The 21,179-nt window shown below is 36.1% G+C and overlaps 1 protein-coding gene across 9 annotated transcripts in view; it reads left to right on the plus strand.

The window, feature by feature from the left end:
* Positions 1–21,179, plus strand: part of LOC123789860 (zinc finger X-chromosomal protein-like) — a 59,052-nt gene that overhangs the window by 1,026 nt on the left and 36,847 nt on the right. For 4 of the 9 annotated variants that reach the window (XM_087859314.1, XM_087859316.1, XM_087859315.1 and 1 more), the window contains exon 1: positions 1,466–2,357. The exons of 2 other annotated variants lie outside the window; for them this stretch is intronic. The gene's annotated coding sequence lies outside the window, so the exon portion shown is untranslated. 3 more of the 9 variants (XM_087859317.1, XM_087859318.1, XM_087859319.1) reach the window with 3 other exon arrangements.

Genomic DNA, 21,179 nt, shown 5'->3' on the forward strand with positions numbered 1-21,179 from the left:
GGCGGGGGGCGCTGGAGGGTGATCGCCCGGTGGCCGGGGAGACGGCATAGAGGCGTTGGGTTGGCGCCGCGGCCTGCCTGGGGCCCCTCGAGAGGCCGAGGCCTAACGAAGAGGCGAAGGCTGCGGTCGTGAGGTGAAGGCCGCAGGCAGACCGGAGCGATTTTCGCTATGTAAATATTGGCAGGGGGAGGGACGGGGGACAAGATGGTGGCCGATTTACGGCTGCTACTCGGACGGTTGAGGGGGTTGTCGGGAGGGGGACCGCCATCTTGAAGGTGGCTTTTGGGAGAAAATTCCGCTCTGGCCCGTGAGGGGGTGTTGGAGAGCCGCCGCCGGCGACGGCGGCAGCTCGGGCTCCGGTGACGGGCTGCCGAGCCCCGGCAGGGCAGCGTGTGCGCGCGGAGGGGGCGTGCTGGTTTTTCATGGCTGCCGTTAGCCTTGCCGCCATGATGTGCCCTCGTGCTACCGGCGTTTGGCAGCAGTAGTACCCTTTGTAACAGTCATCCTTGGCTAGGTGTTTTCCTCCTACTCCTTCTGCATCGCTTTCGGTCCTCCACCATTTCCCACCCCTTGTAACCACCGAGGTCGGTTAGCAGTCTCTAAAACATTATTTTACTTAAGCAGAGTCATACGTGACTCTTAGGGCGCCCACAATGAGGTTTTGTACCAGTTATCTCCCGGAGAATCTCAGTAATAAAAATTGAATTTGTTGGGGAAAAAAGTTCTCACCACTCCTGTGTAGGAGGTGAAAAACTGCAGTTTGCAAACCGAAATCGGAGAAATAAAAGTTTGAAGGCTACTTTCTTATTTGGATTGACACATCCGTTTAAATGATTATTGATAACTTTAGACTAGTTATTGAGTAGGACATCAGTTTCTGTCGAATCACAACAAACTGTGATGTGCTGTGTGCGCTTCACGTACCTGGTGCTATTTAGATATTCTGCTATTTAAATACTCTGTTGGTGGAGTTTAAGGTGCAGTTCCATATCTTACTATTCTTTACCTTGGCTGCGATTGAACTTCGGTGATGAGCTCAGTGCAACCGATGCTCAGTGTAGGAAACATTATGAAGGTTCTCAAAAGGCACGTGATGGTTGCAGTAACTTCGCTTGCTATATATTACCATAGGAAAGCTAAGTTTCCATTACCAGTATTAGGAAAGTGTTCCTGAAATCGGTGGCATTTTGAGAACATTACTTATGAAAAGAATAGTGGGACTTTCTTAGGTGCAGGTAGGAATGAGCGAAGGGCATGCTAAAGATGACAGTAAATTTTACAGTTTTCTAGAGCTTGTAGGGGACGTAGGGCAGTACTGGAAATTCTGCCTGAAAAGAGTAGATAATGAAATCTGGAGATTGATCTCTAAGAGAGTGATGAAACACCTCAGCTGTACTTCATTTATTTACCAGTTCTGGATCCAGTCATTGGAAAAGTTCAGAAATAATGACAGCAAGTAGTAAGTAAATCAGTCTTTTCATTACTAGAAAAAGTATTAAGACTGTTGCTGCTTTTCACGTGATAATCTCCTTCACAGCTGTTCTTTCTATCCTAAATTGTCATTCCAATAACCTATTGCTCAGAAATGTTACACTTCTTTAGTGAATAAAATTTCATTTACCATGGTTGAAAATTACATTGAAGTCACATTGAAAAGTAGGTTAGAAGACTAATTCCTCGCAACTAATGAGCCATCGAACTTTTACACCAAAAACCAGGAATGTACTGTATGGTGACTAACATAATAAAAAAATATTTAAAGAAAAGGAAGACTAATTCCTAAAAATTTCAAATGGCCTTATGCAAACTTTCCCCCCGCCAAAGTAATTCCTTCCAGAAAATAATCTTTTACTCTTCAGTAAGGCAAAAGTCATATTTTGACTTATAAATATAAATGTTTTATGTAAATGTAAAAATTATTTATAAATAGAAGTAATACAAATTTATATATATAAATAGAAAGTTTCACGAAATATGTGGAGCACTTATTTCCTGAATTTTGTAATATAAAAAACAACTTTTCCACTTTCCTGGCCACAGGTCAAGCACTGGTGAGAAGGGTTCTCATGTTTTTCACGAAGGTCCACATTTAGGAAAGTTTGAGAAACTGGATTACAGGAGACAGACTAGAAGCAAGTTGCTAATGCAGTCTAGTTGTAGAGGTGTCGTGGGAAAACATAAACTGTAGAAGCAGTTGCTTTATATCTTGACAGCTGCGAAAGACTTAGAAGAGCTCTAAAGAAGATAGAATTGTTTGCTGCACAGTACATACAGCAGCAGCAGATGTTCCAGTACAGCAACAATGGATGTTCAAGATTAAGTTTAATTTAGAGTCGAGTGTATAATTAAGAAGACAGGTAAGTGTATAACGTTAAAGATTTTCTTTAAAAATCTGTTTAACTATAAATGTGTTTTGCCTGAAGAGGTAGACATTGATGATCTGGAAAGCTAATTGGTAGCTTATTAATTAGGCAACTATTGTGAATAAATCAGGTATCAGTTTTTAATTTATTTTTTTCAGATGCAACTTTCCTAATCTTAAAAAACATACAGTGCTTTTTGTAAATGCTTACTTTCTGACTGTTTATATTTCTGTTTTCATTAATTAAGCTTGGGGTTATTTGTGTTTCTATATTGGCAATCACAAACTTTATTTTTTTTAAACTTCATACCCCAGTCTTTAAAATCCCTCAGCCCCATAAATTTTTTTTGTTTTAACTTAGCCTCTAAGAAAGGTAGCTCGCCATCTGATATAAACATTTAATTTCTTCAACTTCATGTACTCTTCTGTTTTTACCTAAGCTTTCTTCTTTTTTCTTTAACTACAGGAAAAATGCCCTTCTTCCAGGCCCAGCTATTCTGCCTATGCTTTTCCCTGAAAATCTTGATGACTTCTTTCTCTCTCTCATAAATATAACTAGGTTTGATAGTTACATAAACATCTCACTTATACTGCGTTTCTTTGTATCAGTCCTTTTATTTCATTTTATTCCACTTATTTTGTAAATTCAGTGTTTACCAAACTGTGAAACTCTTGTGCACCATGTTAATTGGTGTGTCACATAAAAGTGTTTCTGTTGGGGCACCTAGGTGCTTAGTCATTTAACGTCCATCTGATTCTTGATCTCACCTTAGGTCTTGATCACAGGGTTGTGAGTTTAAGCCCCATGGTAGACTCCACAAAACAAAACAAAAACCAAAAAAACTGTTTTTTGCTTTCTCTCCTGTTCTTCCTTTTTTTGCTTTTAAAGATTTTATTTTTAAGTAACCCAGTGTGAGGCTCAAACCTGCAACCCGGAGATCAAGAGTCCCAAGCTCTTCCGACTAAACCAGCGCCCCTGGGGTTCTTTTTAAAACATATGGGGGCTATCATTCCTCTGTCCTTTTTCTTGTCCTTACTGTCCTTTATTTTGCTCACCTTCTTGTCTAAGTTTCTTACCAAGCATTTCCAGGTACCTACTGAACCCAGCTACTATTCCCAGCTGGCTTATTGATATTCCAACTTAATATGACTGAAATAAAATTTGACAGAGACATAGTAAGTGCCCAAGAATGTTTATTGAAAATCTGATATCCCATGGAGTTCCTAAAAACCTCTTGCTTCATTTCTTTCTGTTTGTGACTCCTTTATTTTCGCAGGCTCACTCTTCTGTGTCACATGAAGCAATGTAGATATATTTAATTTAGCATTAAATCTATTGTATCTTAATTCTAGATTATATTTTGTCTCTCTAAATTTTGGATCCTAATTGTAGAGATAGTTTCTCATCTTGTTTTGTCCCCCAGCAGAATTATCTGGCACATAGACATCATTTCCAAAAAATACTATTTTTAAAACTTACTACTGAGATTTTTAGGGAGTTGAATAGCTTTCCATTTGAAATTAACTAGCTGAACAGATACTGTGTTTTGACAAAAGAAATGAGTACACTATATCCATGTTCTGAAAGCACCAGGTCAAAATGGGAACTCAGGAATAACTCCAATTTTGGAATGTGTGCAGCCCTTTATTCTTACCAGATTGTTTTTCAAAAGAACATTTTATAAAGGCCTCTGATTACTTATACAGTGTAACATAAAGAAGACGCTGCCTTTTTTTTTTTTTTTTAAAGCAGTCTCCCAAGTCCAACTTGGGGCTTAAACTCACAACTCTGAGATTGAGACCTGTACTCTACCAACTGAGTCAGCCAGATGCTCCTCACTGCTTTTTTTTGCAAGAGGATTTTTTGTGAAGGAGAGGTGTACATCAAAGAATCTGCAGTCTTCAAGGGTCTGGGTGGCTCACTTGGCTCAATTGGTCCCACTCTTGATATCGGCTCAAGTGGTGATCTCGGGGTCATGGGTCTCCATGCTCATTGCGGAGTCTGATTGAGATTCTCTCTCCCTCTCTGTGTGCCTCCCTTTTGTGCTCTCTCCCTCCCTCTCTCTAAAATAAATAAATAAACCTTGGGGGGTTGGAGAATCTGCACTCTTGAAGGTTTTTTAAAAATATAATGTAATTAATATTAACATATTAAACATTTAAATGTTAAAATGCTCCAAAATTACTGAAAAGGATCACTTAGATAAAATAAAGTGGTAACATTTTCTTTCATATTTGTTTCATTTCTTTTTTTATTTAGAGAAATCATGCCTGCAAATTCAGTTAAAGGATTTCCCTTACTTCATCCCAGTTTTCTCTTTTTTCCCCAGAAGTCATTGGTATCCTTACATGTACATACGGAAATAATCTTCGTGTGCTTTACCTTTATAGAGAAGGTTACGTTAGGTGTGTCATTTAATATATATTTAACATCTGGTTCTACATTACTAGTTCTTAAAATAACCTGGAACCTGTGGAGATCTCTGATAACTTTTGAGTGCCTGTGAGGGAAAGATTATTTTTATAGTAATACTAAGAAGTATTTACCTTTTTTACCGTCATCCTGCCATAAACTCAGCATACTGGGTTTTCCAAACCCTAACGTAACATGATGCTTCAAAAATGGAATGAGGAAGGAGATGGGGGAGCCAGCTGTCTTTTAAACTAAACATTAGAGAGATGAGCAAAAGATTTAACTTTTAATTTTTATTTTATTTTTGAAGAGAATGTTGATTGAATAGTCTCATTTGACCTTCTTTTTGAGTGTTTATTTTTAATCACCCAGTGCTCAACACCACAAATGTACTCCTGAATCCTCACCTTCTATTCCCCAACCCTCCCTAGCCTCCCCACTGGTAACCATTGGTTTGTTCTCGGTAGTTAAGAGTTTGTTTCTTGGTTTGCCTTTCTCTCTTTTTAGCATGTGATCATTTGTTTTGTGTCCTGAATTTCATGTATGAAAGGAATCATATGGTATTTGTCTTTCTCTGGCTGACATATTTCGCTTAGCTTAATACTCTGTAGCTCCATACATATATGTCATTGCAAATGGCAAAATTTCATTTTATGACTGAATAATATTCCGTTGTATGTATATATACACAGCACATCTTTATCCATTTATTTATAGTTGGAAACTTGGACTTTCCATAGTTTGGCTATTGTAAATAATGCTGCTATAAACATAGGGGTCCATATACACCTTTGAATTAGTGTTCTTGTATTTTGGGGATAAACACCCAACAGTGTGATTGCTGGATCATAGGATAGTTCTATTTTTAACTTTTTGAGGAACGCTCTGTACTGTTTTCCAGAGTGGCTGCACCAGTTTGCATTCCCACCAACAGTGTAAAAGGGCCCCCCTCTCTCCATATCCTTGCCAACTTCTGTTATTTCTTCTGTTGATTTTAGCCATTCTAAGAGGTATGAGGTGGTATCTCATTGTGGTTTTGATCTCCAGTTCCCTGATGATAAGTATGCTGAGCATCTTTTACATGTCTATTGGCCATTTGAATGCCTTTTTTTTTTCCTTTTTTAAATTAAGCTCTGTGCCTAACATAGGCCTTGACCTTAGGACCCCGAGATCAAGAGTTGTATGCTCCATTGATTGAGCCAGCCAGGCTCCCCTGGATATCTTCTTTGGAGGAATGTCAGTTCGGATCTCTGCCCATGTTTTTTGGGTTTTTTTTTCTTCCCCTCCCATTCCACCCATTTTTTTATTTGTTTGTTTGTTTGTTTTAGATTATTCATTTTGGGATGTTGAGTTTTATAAGTTCCTTAAATATTTCAGATACTAACCCTTTATTGGATATGTCATTTACAAATATCTTCTTCCATTCCATAGATTGCTAGTTATCATTTCCTTCACTGCACGGAAGCTTTTAATTTTGATGTAGTTCCATTAGTTTATTTTTGCTTTTGTTTTCCCTTGTCTTAGGAGATATAGAACACTGTTGTTACAGCTGATGTTAAAGAAGTTACTGTCTGTGCTCTGTTCTAGGATTTTGATGGATTCCTGTCTCACATTTAGATCTTTCATCCATTTAGAGTTTATTTTTGTGTGGTGTAAGAAAATGGTCCAGTTTCATTCTTCTGCATATTGCTCTCCAGTTTTCCCAACACCATTTGTTGAAGAGACTGTCTTTTTTCCATTGGATAGTCTTTCCTGCTTTTTGAAGATTAGTTGACCATATAGAGTTCTGGGTTTATTTCTGAGTTTTCTATTTCTGTTCTATTCCATTGATCTAGTTGTCTATTTTTGTTCCTGTACCGTACTGTTTTGATCACTACAGCTTTGTAATATAATTTAAAATCTGGAGTTGTGATGCCTCCAGCTTTGGTTTTCTTTTTCAAGGTTGCTTTGTTTAAATGGGATCTTTTCTGGTTCCATATAAATTTTAGAATTGTTTGCTCTAGCTCTGTGGAAAATGCTGGTGTTATTTTGATACGGATTGCATTAAATGTGTATATTGCTTTGGGTTGCGTAGACAGTATCAACAATATTTTTTCTTGTACTCCAGGAGCATTCCATGTCTTTCCATTTCTTTGTGTCATCTTCAGTTTCATTCATCACTGTTCTATAGTTTTCAAAATACAGATTGTTTATCTTTGGGTAAGGTTTATTCTTAGGCATTAAGGCTTTTGGTACAATTATAAATGGAATTGATTCCTTGATTTCTCTTTCTGCTGCTTCGTTGTTAGTATATAGAAGTGCAACAGATTTCTGTACGTTGATTTTTATCCTGCTGCTTTACTGAATTCATATATCAGTTCTAGCAGGTTTTTTGCTGTCTTTTGTCTTTAGGGTTTTCTATGTAGAGTATCATGTCATTTGCAAATAATGAAAGTTTTAATTCTTCCTTATCAATTTATATTCCTTTCATTTCTTTTGTTGTCTGCTGACGCTAGGACTTAAACAGTATTATGTTGAATAACAGTCGTGAGGTGGACATCCATATCTTGTTTCTTTTTCTTTTTCTTTTTCTTTTTTTTAAGATTTTATTTATTTATTTGACAGAGAGAGAGACAGCCAGCAAGAGAGGGAACACAAGCAGGGGGAGTGGGAGAGGAAGAAGCAGGCTCCCAGCGGAGGAGCCTGATGCGGGGCTCAATCCCAGAACGCCGGGATCGCTGCCTGAGCCAAAGGCAGACGCTTAACGACTGAGGCACCCAGGTGCCCCGTATCTTGTTTCTGATCGTAGGGGGAAGTCTCTCAGTTTTTCCTCATTGAGGATGATATTAGCTCTGAGTCGTTCATATGGCCTTTAACATGTTGAGGTATGTTCTCTTTTAACCTACTTTGTTGATGGTTTTTGTCCTGAATGAATATTGTACTTTTTCAGTAGCTTTTTGCATCTGTTGAAATGATCATATGGTGGTTCTTTCTCTTATTGATGTGATGTATAATGTTGATTGATTTGCAAATATAGAACCACCCTTGAAACGCAGGAATAAATCCCGCTTGATTGTGGTGGCTGGTTTTTTTTAATGTATTGTTGGATTTGTTTTGATAGTTTTTTGTTGAGAATTTTAGCAACTGTGTTCATCAGATATTCTAGCTTATACTTTTTTTTTTTAGTGGTGTTTTTATCTGATTTTGGGTAATGCTGGACTCATTGAATGAATTTAGAACTTTTCCGTCCTCTTTTATTTCTTGGAGTAGTTTTTTGTTTTTTTAAAGATTTTACTTATTTATTTGAGAAAAAGCATGAGTAGAGGACTCCCCACTGATCCCAGGACCCTGAGATTATGACCTGAGCTAAAGTCAGATGCTTAACTGACTGAGCCACCCAGACACCCTTACTTTTTGGAATAGTTTGGGAAGTACTAATTCTTCTTTAAATGTTTGGTAGAATTTACCCGTGAAGCCATCTGGCCTTGGATTTTTATTTGTTGGGAATTTTTTGATTAAGGTTATGAATATATCTGTTAAGATTCATTTTCTTTGCTGATAATCAGTCCATATTTTCTATTTCTGTTTCAGTTTCTTGGTTAAATGTTTCTCTGTATTTCTCTATTTTTTTCTGTGTTGTCCAATTTGTTGGTGCATAGTTTTTCATAATATTCCCTTACAGTTGTTTGTATTTCTTGGTGTTGGTTTTCTTTCTTCTCTCTCATTTGTGATTTTATTTATTTGGGGTGCATTCTTTCTTTCTTTTTTTAAAAGATTTTATTTTTAAGTAATCTCTACAACCAACGTGGGGCTTAAATTTAAACCCCGAGATAAAGAGCTGCATGCTCCACCGACTGAACCAGCCAGGTGCCCTGGGTCCTTTCTCTTTCTATATTGATAAATCTGGCAAAAGATTCATCAGTTTTATTAGTTTTGTTCAAAGAACCAGCTCCTGCTTTCATTGATGCGTTCTATTGGTTTTTTTTAGTTTCTGTATCATTTATTTCTGCTCTAAACTTTTTCTTCTTTCTGGTGGTTCTAGATTTTGTTGTTCTTTCGCAGGCACTTTTAGGTGTAAGATTAGGTTGTTCAGTTGATATTTTTCTTGCTTCTTGAGGTAGACCTGTATGCTATAAACTTGTGTCTTGCTTTTGCTAAATGCCAAAGTTTTTGAACTGTTGTGTTCTCACTTTCATTTGTTTCCATGAATTTTTAAATTTCTTCTTTGATTTCCTTGTTGACCCATTCATTGTTAAACAGCATTTTATTAAGCCTTCATGTATTCGTGGTCTTTCCACATTTCCAGATCTAGTTTAATATTGCGGTCAGAAAAGATGTATGGTTTGTCTTTGATCTTGTTGAATTTTTTAAGGCTTGTTTTGTGGCCTAATACGTGATCCATTCTGGAGAATGTTCCGTATGCACTTGAAAACAATGTCTGTTCTGCTGTTTTAGAAAGAAATGTTCTGAAAATGTCTGTTGAAGTCCATTTGATCCAGTGTGTCATTCAAAGCCATTGCTTCTTTGTTGACTTTCTGTTTAAGTGGTATGTTCAAAGTCCTGTGTTATTATTGTTTTATTATTGATAAGCCCCTTTATGTTTGTTATTAACTGTTCATGTATTTGGGTCCTTCCATATTGGGTGTGTAAATTTTACAGTTCTTACATCTTCTTGATGTAATGTCTGCTTTATGATTATATAGTACCCTTCTTCATTTCTTGTTACAGTCTTTGTTTTAAAGTCTAGTTTTACAGATACAATATTGCTACACCAGCTTTTTTGTTCGTTTTGGAAGATTTTATTTATTGGAGAGAGAGAGTGCGAGCAGGGGGTGGAAGCACAGGGAGAGGAGGAGAGAGAATCTGCACTGAGCAGGGGGCCTGAAGTTGGACTCAATCTCAGACCTGAGCCAAAACCTAACTGATTGAGCCACCCGGGTGCCCCTGCGCTGGTTCTTTTGACATCCATTTGCATGATGGTTGTTTCTCCCTCCGCTCTCTTTTTATTTTATTTTTTTAATTTTTTTTTTTATTTTTATTTTTTTAAGAGATGGACTGCATGGGAGAAAGGGTGGGGCAGAAGGAGGGGAGAGAGAGACTCTTAAGCAGGCTTCATGCTTAGCATGGAGCCTGTCACAGGGATTGATCTCACAACACACGTTGACGTGAGCTAAAATCAAGAGTTGGTCACTTAACCGACTGAGCCACAAGGTACCCCTCCTCCCCTGACTTTCAGTCTGCAGATATCTTTTGGTCAGAGGGGAGTCTCCTATAGGCAGCATGGCAATCCCTTGAGGTGGGTCTCTCCCCTTCCAGCTTCCCCCCCGCCCCCAGTCCATCCCCAGCCCCCAGCAGTGTGGAGCCGAACACAGGTCTTAAACTCATGATCCTGCTATCAAGACCTGAGCTGAGGTCAGGCACCCCAGGTCTTGTTTTTTAATCCATTCCTTTAGCCTGTGTGTTTTTAGTAATTTTACATTTAAAGTAATTATTGATACATATGTATTGCCATTTTATTACTTGTTTGTCAGTTGTTTCTGAAGGTTTTCTCTGATCTTGTCTCTTTCATGGTTTGCTGGTTTTCTTTAGTGATAGAGTTTGGTTTTTCCCTCTTTATTCTATTAGTATTAGTGGTTTGTTTTTTTTTTTTAAGATTTTATTTATTTATTTGATAGACAGCCAGCGAGAGAGGGAACACAGCAGGGGGAGTGGGAGAGGAAGAAGCAGGCTCATAGCGGAGGAACCTGATGTGGGGCTCAATCCCAGAACACTAGGATCACGACCTGAGCTGAAGGCAGACGCTTAACGACTTGAGCCACCCAGGCGCCCCAGTATTAGTGGTTTTTGATTTGTGGTTACCATTAGGTTTGTATTTGCCTCTTGTGCATATAGCAGTCTGTATTAAGAAGTTGATAATCATTTAAGTTTGAAGCCATTCTTTACACTTCTTCCCCCCGTGTTTTAGGTATATGCTGTCATATTTTATGTTCTTTTATTTTGGGAGTTCCTTGACTGATTTTTTTATAGGAGTGTTCATTTTTACTGTTTTTGAGTTTCCTACCGTCATTATTTCATTTTTGGCCTTTTTTTCCATTCAAAGAGTCCCCTTTAATATTCCTTTCAAGGCTGGTTTAGTGATCACGAACTCCTTTAGTGTTATTTGTCTGGAAAACTCTTTCTATACTGAATGATGTTCTTGATGGATAGAGTATTTTTGGCAATTATTTTTGGTCAGTCAGCCCTTTGAATATATCATGCCACCATCTCCTATTCCCCAGGCCTGTCACTTCAGGGAGTGTGTGCTCTTCTCTTGTTTTGGCTGCTCTGTCCTTCACACCAGTTGTCTGTGTCTTCCTCCTTTGCCCCTCCCCTTCTTTCCTGCTGTGGGCGGTATTTGGTCCCTGGCCTGAATATGGTGAGTTTTAACTAGTTGTGCTCTGGTCACCTTATAATGAGACCTGTTGCCATTGCTGCTGGATCTGAAGCCTCACAAAACTTCCAGTGGCAAGATGCTGTGGTTTGGGCCGGTTCTCTGGGGAAGGGCTGCCATACTGGTACTGAGGCAAGGGAGATTGGGAAGGGTGGTTGTTCTGGACTGTGGCTTGGATAGGGCAGGGTTTGGGGTAGGCATGTTAGGTAGCGAGTGTCTGTGCTGTGCTGGTTATCACAGGTGGCCCTGTGATTTTTCTGAGGGGCAGGGGAGGGAAATGGTGCCTGCTAGATCCTTTGTTCTGGGGGGGTGGTCTTGTGAAAGCTGAGTCTTTGGGACCAGCTCTGAGATGAGCAAGTAACTTCCTTACTGTGGTCCCCAGGCTTTAAGTTGGTTGCAAGAACTCACAAAATTCAGTCCCTTTTGCTTTTCAAGTCAATTGCTGGTGTCATGATATCCTTCTTCCCTATACATCTGAAGAACTACCTTGTTCAGATCAATTTCTGGGGTATTTAGTATGATTTCATAGTTACCTAGTTGTGTTCATGGGACTACATGAGGCTAGAGTCCTTCTATTCTACTCCCAGCATTCCCTCCCTAAAAGATTTAATTTTTAATTTGGCAACTACTTAAAGCAAGTATTATGTTGATAGTGACTTATTAGTTGAAATTAATAAGCAGTGTTCTTGAAATTATTCAGCTGTAATATGTATTTGTCTTTAATTTTTTTTTTTAAAGATTTTATTTATTTGACAGAGAGACAGCCAGTGAGAGAGGGAACACAAGCAGGGGGAGTGGGAGAGAAAGAAGATGTGGGGCTCGATCCCATAACGCCGGGATCACGCCCTGAGCCAAAGGCAGACGCTTAACCGCTGTGCCACCCAGGCGCCCCTGTCTTTAATTTTAAACATGTATTCAGTGATACATGTATACATAGATATATGTGTTATCTTCATTTATGTATTTATAGTTACATATGTTCTGAGCCACAATGTAAAATGTATTTCTTTCTGTAGGTCAGGATCAGAAAAAGTTAATCCCTCCCCAGGACAGTGCACAATTCTTGTCTATAGATAATTTTTTTAATGAAATATTGATAGCATAATTTATGCAAACAAAATCTCTTTGAAGTTCTCAAATTTTGTTTCATAAAGTAATCCTGAGGTGAAAAACTTTGAGTAATTATTAATCAGATTATTCATATTACTTGTATTTTAGTAAATAAATATGCTCTGGTTTATTTATTCCTTGGTACACTTAGGTTTTCAGTTGTTTGAAACATCAAAACAGTAGGGTTGTGAACATCTGCGCATGATTTTTCTTTCTTGGGTTTATAAAATAGAATTGGTATAGTGAAGTGTATATGCATTGACAATCTTATTAGAAATTACCAAGTTTTTCCTACTGCGGTTATAACTTAGTTGACATTAACTTGTCTGTGAGCTTCTGTTTCTGCAGATCATTGGCAAAGATTTAATAGTGTAATTTCTTTCTGTCTTTTGAGGATTAAATGTTTCCTAATTGCTTTTTTAATTTTGTATTGATTAGATTCTGGTAGAGATTGACCATCTTCCTCCTTTGCCCCTCCCCAATATATTAATAGTGATTAGTCTTCAGTAATTTGCTTATTCCTATTTTACGCCCATTTGTTGTTGGGTTGCTGCTTTTATTGACTTCAGGTATTATATGTTCTGCTTTAAAATGTTTTACTGACCAGTTATACTGGAAAATGCATTTTTCCAGTTTCTGACTTGTCTTGGATTTATGTATGGCATATTTTGTTGAACGGGACTTAAGGTCTTAATGTGAGATAATTTTTTAAATCTTTTCATACATAGCTTGTGTTTTTGGTTCCTTTAAGAAATTCACCCTCTACCTAATTTTTCTTTCCTTTCTTTTTTCTTGCCTTTCCCTTCCCTTCCCCTTCCCTTCCCCTTTCTTCCCCTTCTCTCTCCCCTTCCACCTCCCCTTCCTCTCCCTTCCCCTCCCTCTTGCTTCCCCTTTCTTCTCCCCCTCTCTTCCTTTCCCCTTCCATCCCCTCCCATTCTCCTCCCTTCCTCTTTAATTCCTTCTTTCCTTCTTGATGTTAATTTTTAGTAATCTCTACACCCATTGTGGAGCTGGAACTCAAAACTCCTAAATGAAGAGTCACATGCTCTACTGATTGAGCCAGCCAGGCACCCTGTATTTTTTTATTCAGGTTTTTAAGTTTGCTTTTTTGTATTTAGGTTATTAATCCACCTGGAATCCTTTTTGTGTGTTTTTGAAGTACAATTTTCTAATTTTTATCTTTTTCATGTTTTATTGACGAGTTTATCCTTTTCCACCACTAATTTATAATGCAGTTCATGAGGTATATCTATTCCTGCATGTACAAGTATATTTTTTGCTCTTATTTTTTGGTTCACTTGGTCTGTTACCTATTTGTATACCCTGTTCTACGAACTGTCATTTTATAATAAAATCTCAGTATATATTCTATTCTTCTTCCTTACTTTCTTTAAGGATTTATTTGTATATTTTAGAGAGAGCACACAAGCAGCGGGAGGGGCAGAGGGAGAGGGAGAGAGATGGAGAGAAGCAGACTCCACACTGAGCGCGGAGACCGTCACCCAGCTCGATCTCACAACCTTGAGATGGTGACCTGAGCCAAAATCCAGAGCAGACACTTAACCAACGAAGCTACCCGGTGCCCCTATATTCTCTTCTTTAGAATTATTGTATCTGTTTTGCTCCTTTTGCTTATTTTTATAGTCTTTCAGTGGAAAATTATTAGATTTTGTATTTGCATCAAATTTATAGAATATATAGACATGTGGATAAATGCTTTTAATGAACAGAGTATGTCTGTCTTTATTTTTAAGCTTTTAAATTTAATCCCAGTGTGGTTAGCATAGTGTTACATTAGTTTCCAGTGTAAAGTGCGGTGATTCAACATTTCTGTACATCACCCTGCGCTGATCACAAGTATACTCCTTCATCCCCATCACCTATTTAACATATCCCCACTCCCCTCTGGTAACCATCAGTTTGTTGCCTGTAGTTAAGAGTCTAGGGGCGCCTGGGTGGCTCAGTTGGTTATATATCCATCCAACTCTTGATTTCAGCTCAGATCATAATCTCAGAGTCCTGAGATCAAGCCCCATGTTGGGCTCCATGCTGGGCTTAGATACTCTCTCTCTTTCTTAAAAAAAAAAAAAAGTCCATTGTCAGTTTAGGCCTTTTTATGTCCTTCCATGACTTTAGATTTTTGTCTGTTTCCATTATCATCTTTGCCATTGTCATCATGAATACTTTAGCACTACTCTTCAGGTTTTAATAATATATTAACCTTTTAAATTCACATATCAACTCCTTGAGATAAGAATTATTCTGTTTTCTTTTTGATAAGAAAGTCTGAAACCTAGGATCTTAAATGTAGGTGATAACTAAATGGAGGAACGAGGATTTTATTTTACTTTTATTTTATTTTTAAGATTTATTTATTTTACAGCAACACAATGGGGCAGGAGAGAGGTAGAGGGAGAAGGACAGAGAATCTTAAAGCAGACTGCTCTGTGCTCGGATCCTGATTTGGATTTGAACTCATGACCCTGAGATCATGACCTGAGATGAAACCAAGAATTGGCTGTTTAACTGACTTGACTACCCCAGGCACCCCATGCATTTAATTTTATTATTTAGTTTCACAGTTTTTACCTGTATTACACTGTATTTTACTATGTTGCTCTTCATATGTTTTTTGCAGAACTTCTGTTAACTGTGTTGCTGTATTTTGTGTAGTTTTTGTTACCTTAGTAAATAACTTTTAAAAAATCATAATTTCTAGTTATAATTTATAACAGATCCTTTTGACTTTCATGTATTGATCATGAAACTTACATGATAATATGAATATGAGCATATTTCATAGATTATGAGATGCACTTTCCCCCTTATGTTTTAACATTTCTGAAATCAGAAAGTATTTTACTGTTGTGGGGTCCTGTAATCATTGTTTCAAGGCATTGGTCATGATTTATCACTGACTGCAATATTTATGAACTGTTCATTTTGTACCACTTCAATGAGTTAATCCTCTATAGGATAATTCACGTGCTGTTAATACTTGTCAAACAGTACAACTCAAGGTAGAATAAATTGCCTGGGAAGAGTTGAAAGAAGTTTTAAGGCAATCAGAGGCTGGTTTGATTGAGTCACAGTTTAGTCACAACATACTTACTTGGTCATACATTGATTGTTTCTTTATCGCAAATTTTTGAAATTTGAGTTGAAGCTGCTTATTTACTTTAGCAAAAACATGAAGACTTTCATCACAAGGTAAAATGCCATCATCAAAATTAGCAAAGTAGGTGTCATTAACTTGAAAGATGATTCTGTAGATAATAAAGAGATGCTTCATCCTCAACACTCTTATCAAGAAGACACTGTTGTTAGACATAGACATTCATCAGTTCTGATTGGTAGGAAATGAGCCAGAGTGGCACTCTGAATGTGCTACTCTAAAGCACTTTCTTTTGGTTTTGTTTTTCCTATGAGAATTCTGTATAAGTCAGAAAAAATCCCATCAAGTATTTAAATTTAAAACAGTAATTACATCATTTTATTTGGCAGTGTTGTTTGTTTTGTTTCGTTTGTTTTTACTGTTATATAAAGTAATAGCTTTGTTTCGTTTGTTTTTACTGTTATATAAAGTAATAGCTCATTTAATAATTGGGAGTATCTTTAGAATCAGTGAAATGCAGTAGTAATGCTAGTAGTGCTTCCTTTGCATTTTTTTTATAGTTAATATTTTCTGTGAATAATAATGGTAAGATTCCTCTTCTAATTTTCTAATGTTTAAAAAAGTACTTTCAATATTTTAATTTTAAATACTGGTATTGTAGAGTTTTGGGGGGGTATATATTCTTTAAGTTCTATTTATAGTGCATGAATCTTTGTCTTCAGTTGGTTTTGGGGGTGTATATTGGATACATGTATTTTTTTTCTCCTTTAATGTGTTAACATGCTGAATTTTATTAGAAAATCTTTTCTGACTTCATTTTTCTTAATTTTATTATTATTTTTTTCATGAAAGACTTTTATTGAAAGAATTTATTTGTTTGACAGAATGAGAGAGCACAAGCAGGGGGAGCAGGAGAGGGAGAAGCAGACTCCCCGCTGAGCAGGGAGCTTGATGTGAGACTCAATCCCAGGACTCTGGGATCATGACCCCAGCCAAAGGCAGACGTTTAACCTACTGAACCACCCATACTCCCCTTTTCTGACTTTAAATACTCCCCGAGTACCCTGGATATTTAACATTTAAATCACCTTATTATCCTTCCTCAGTCAGTTATTTTTATTCATTTATTTCGATAACAAGTTATTTTAAACTCATAAAATTAGTTGGGGGGCTGTTTTTCCTAAAACAGGTTATTTGGTAACGGATTAGCTCTTTGTTGGAACTTAGAATTCACTTGTGAAATTGCCTGTACCTCATGTCTTTTTGTGAGTAGATTTTTGACAATTCATTAGTTTCTTGGTGATAAGTCTAGCTTTTCTTCTTGAATCGAGTTTTGATAGAATTTAAAGAAATTAAAAATGTGCATTTATAAGAATAAGAATTTATATGTTTGTCTTATGATTTTAAAAATCTTTAACGTTGTTAATTAGTTTCTTTTTTTTTCTTTTTTTTTTTTTAATAAAAAAGTGTTGCCACTAATGCCCTTATTTGATTGGACTTTTCAAATAATGTGTTTGTTGATCCTTCCTGCTTTTGTATATCTTTTTTTCCTTTTGGATTACTTGAGTTTATTCTGCTGTTCCTTTTTAAATGGTGTGTGTGTGTGTATTTTAGGCTTAGCTCTTTAGTATTTGATATGTTTTTACAGTAGGTTCATTTAAAAGTAAATTTTCCTCTAAATTGTAGCTGAATACTCTGATTTTTTACAAGAAATGGGATTTTGTTATTTCTCAGTTTTAATGTAGTATGATTTCCATAATAATTTTCCTTATTTTTCTTCCCCTCTGTTTTCAAACTTAAGCTCTGTTGTTGGGTATGTGAGTTCACACCTCTTTTAACCTTTTTAACCTTAATGTTTTTGTTTTTGTTTTTGTTTTTGTTTTTGTTTTGAAGAAAGCTTTACACCCAAAGTAGGGCTTGAATTCACAACCCAGAGATTAAGAATCATGCTGTAGTAACTGAGCCAACTACATGCATACCAGGACTTTTACCTCTTAGTGATAATGTATCCCTTACAACAGTAAGAAATGTACGTATTTCAATACTGATGCTTCTTGTCATAAATCTATTTTGTCTAATATAACTACTGACTTTGGTGTTATTAATTTGTGCCTTCTTTCCTGTTTTTTTCCCTGTGTTGTGTTTTAGATTACTTCTTAAAAAGAGCATAGACACTTCTAAAATAATTAGCATATAAAGTTTTTTGTGTTATAAATAGTGTAGAAGGACCCTTTTTATTATATAATCCAAGGAGAGATTATCATTGAACACACGTGTTGAATCTCTTACCTATATAAATTTTAAGTCTCTTAACATTGTTATATTTTGTATTTTCTACGTGGCTTGCATTTCATTTTTGTTCCCATCTCTTTTCTGATTTTTTTTACTGAATTATCTCACCTTTTTAAACACTGGCTTATAAATTATTCATTTCTACTGCTGTTAATTTAGTTATTATGTTTAACTATTAAACATGCTTAATTTCATTTCAGGCAATGGAAGGTCTTTAACCTTCCCTTTAAAGATAGGGTTTTGTGGGGCACATGGTTGGCTTAGTCGGTTAAGCGTCTCACTCTCTGATTTCACCTTGTGAGATTGAGTTCCACATCAGGGTCTGCAGGAAGCATGGAGTCTGCTTGAGATTTTTTCTCGTCCTCTGCTCCTACCCCCACTTGTGTGCATGCTCTCTCTCTCTCTCTCAAAATAAATAAAAATCTTTTAAAAAAGATAGGGTTTTGTGGCCAGGAAAAAAGGAAGTTTAAAAATCAATTTTACCAAATTATGAAAAGATCAGATAAAGAATGGATAAGAAGAAAAGATGACTAAGACTTAAGATGAAAAGAATTAAAATTAGATAAATATTAGAGGAAAACTAGGTAAATAGAAACTAAAGGTATATGTTATAAAACAGACATATTATTTAATGTATTCTGGGGATGTATTAACATGGAAGAAGACTGGACTATGGAAAAGTAGGATGAAGATTTTGCAATATGTAGTAACAAAATAGCTTGGTATTTCATCTCTGTGAATGAAATAAAAATTATTAAATTACACTTTCATTCTTTAAAATCCAGGTTTAGTTATAATTCTGACCGTTGAACTAAATCTGAAGAAAATGGATTAAGTGGTGGGTTGTAGTTTGGCATGATTTTCTCATATATAATTGTATGATATGACAAAGTACGATATTTTCACTTAATACTGTAGTTACACTGCATGATCATAAGGAGACTGTATTCAGGATATTATCAAGTTATTAATATTACATAATTCTCTTGAAAAAATCTCATTCTTGTGGATTTTTTCTTTTATTGGTATTTGTTGAAGATTTTTATTAATAAGTCATTGGCTATGGCCAAAAATGAACATCTCTTTCTCACTTTTACCAACTTTTTATACATCTTTTGTTCATTTACATTTTTGCGTTAAAATATAATTGCCTGGTATTTATTTTGTATTGTTAAATGTTTAAGGAATTTATCAGTAAGACTGACTTAACAAAGACATGTGTTGAGTGGAACAGCAGAGTGTATAGTTTATCTGGGAGAAATGTTAGAGATCGTTAGCTTGAGTGAACTTTAAGCAGTTTTTCTTGTTCACCCATATTGCTAAACTATTTATATTTTTAGATATATACAATAGAGACATTTTAACAAATGAGATTTAAAAATATATATACATTTTTGGGGTGCCTGGTTGTTTCAGTCAGTGGAACATGAGAGTCTTGATGTCAGGGTTATGAGTTTGAGTCCCATGTTGGCTGTAGAGATTACTTAAGAATAAATCTTTTAAAAAAAAATATGTAAACAACAGTTCTCTTTGTCTTTCTATATCCACATGACATGCACACATCTCACTTTAGAGACCACTGGCATACCACTTCCATGCTAAATACATCATTTTAAGATTTCTGCTTTCTTTTGCAGCCATTAAAACTGCTGAGACTCAGATCATGAAAATTCAAACAGCTTATAAAATAGGCTTCAGAAGATACTAGGAAGGAATCGAAAGTAGGGAATTAGATTAATACCCTAAGGGTAGAAGAACAAAATAATTAAAATGTATGTTTACTCTTTTTTTAGCTTTTTTTTTTTTTTTTTTAAAGATTTTATTTATTTATTCGACAGAGATAGAGACAGCCAGCGAGAGAGGGGACACAAGCAGGGGGAGTGGGAGAGGAAGAAGCAGGCTCATAGCGGAAGAGCCTGATGTGGGGCTCGATCCCATAACGCCGGGATCACGCCCTGAGCCGAAGGCAGACGCCTAACCGCTGTGCCACCCAGGCGCCCCACTTTTTTTTTAGCTTTTTAAGCTTCATTTTCCTTAATTGGAAAAATGGGATTGATAGTTTGTATGAAGATTAAATAATTTAATCTTTGTTTAATTTTTGACATCTAACAAGTGATCTATAAGTGATAGCTTGTTTTAGTGATGGAGCAGAATAGATTAAAATAAGCATGGATTCAAGTGCTGACAGTGGACTTTCATTTCTAACTTTAAGTAGCTATGGTAGGCATTCAGTACTTTAACAAAAACAAAATAATCTCTAAGACTTTTCTTTTAAACATATGTTAATTTTAAGGATTGGTAAATTAAAGAAGAGTAATGGATTGGAAGAGTTCTCCCCAAAATGAGTCACTATGGACTGATGCAACTCCTGTCAATCCCAAGGGTCTTTTAGAAAAAGAATTTAAATATGTGGCAGATAAAGATGTATATTCCATAAGTACCTGTAGCTCTTTAAAAATAAGGGAGCTAAAACTCAATAGAGAGATGTATAAAACTTCTAAGCAAACTATTAACAGAAATAGAAGGGAGATAGAAATGCTCATTTTTTTTCAGTAAGATTGGAAAATTTTAAAGTATTGATAATTTCCAGTGCTTATTAGGTGTTAGGGAAATAGATACTTTTACTGGAACAAGCATATAAAGCATATAAATTATTATAGCATTTTGTAGAGAGCAGCTATTAACAATATTAAGTTTTTACATGTACAAAATATTCTGATTCACATTACCTTACTCATATTTTCTAGTGGAAATATCTGCCAACATGTAAGCAACAATAAGAAAACACTGAATGTGGTGAGTTTATTACTGCATTGTATAGTAAAATATTAAGAAAAATGTAAGCAATATTTCTGTCTTTCATTGAACTTGGTGAAATAATACCATATCCATAACAGACTACATCTAGTTAAAGAGCAACTTATAAAAGTTGTTTTATTTTTCAAAAATCTTATAGGATATTAACGTCTCTTAATGATTTATGTTTACTAGCCAGAAGTAGCCCTTCCAAGAAACATTAATCTTAATGGTGGTAAGATATAGAGGTAGTTACGTAAAATGCAGAATTACTTAACTTGAGGACTTCATTTCGGTTGGCATGTTAAGGTACTAAACACCATTTTTAGGAATTTCTTTGGTATTTACTTTCAGTAAAACACACATACACTCATGCGACTAACCATTATCCTGATTTTTTTTTTTTTTTTTTTTTTTTTTTTTTTTTTTTAAGTAATCTCTACATCCAACCTGGAACTTAATCCAGAGATCAAGAGTTGTATGCTGTACTGACTGAGTCAGCCAGGCTCCCCTATCCTTTGCCCTGATTTCTAGAAAGATGTTACCAGTGACACAGAAGCCTCCCACGTGTCCCCTTCCCAGTCAGTTATTTCACTTTTGCCAAGAAGGAACAAATACTATTCTGACTTTTATCACCGTTGCTAGTTTGTGAACTTTAAAGGAATTGTCATAATAATATGCA

The sequence above is a fragment of the Ursus americanus genome, chromosome 37 (assembly GCF_024610735.1).
Source record: "Ursus americanus isolate L20-20 chromosome 37, mUrsAme1.1.p, whole genome shotgun sequence".
NCBI lineage: Eukaryota > Metazoa > Chordata > Mammalia > Carnivora > Ursidae > Ursus > Ursus americanus.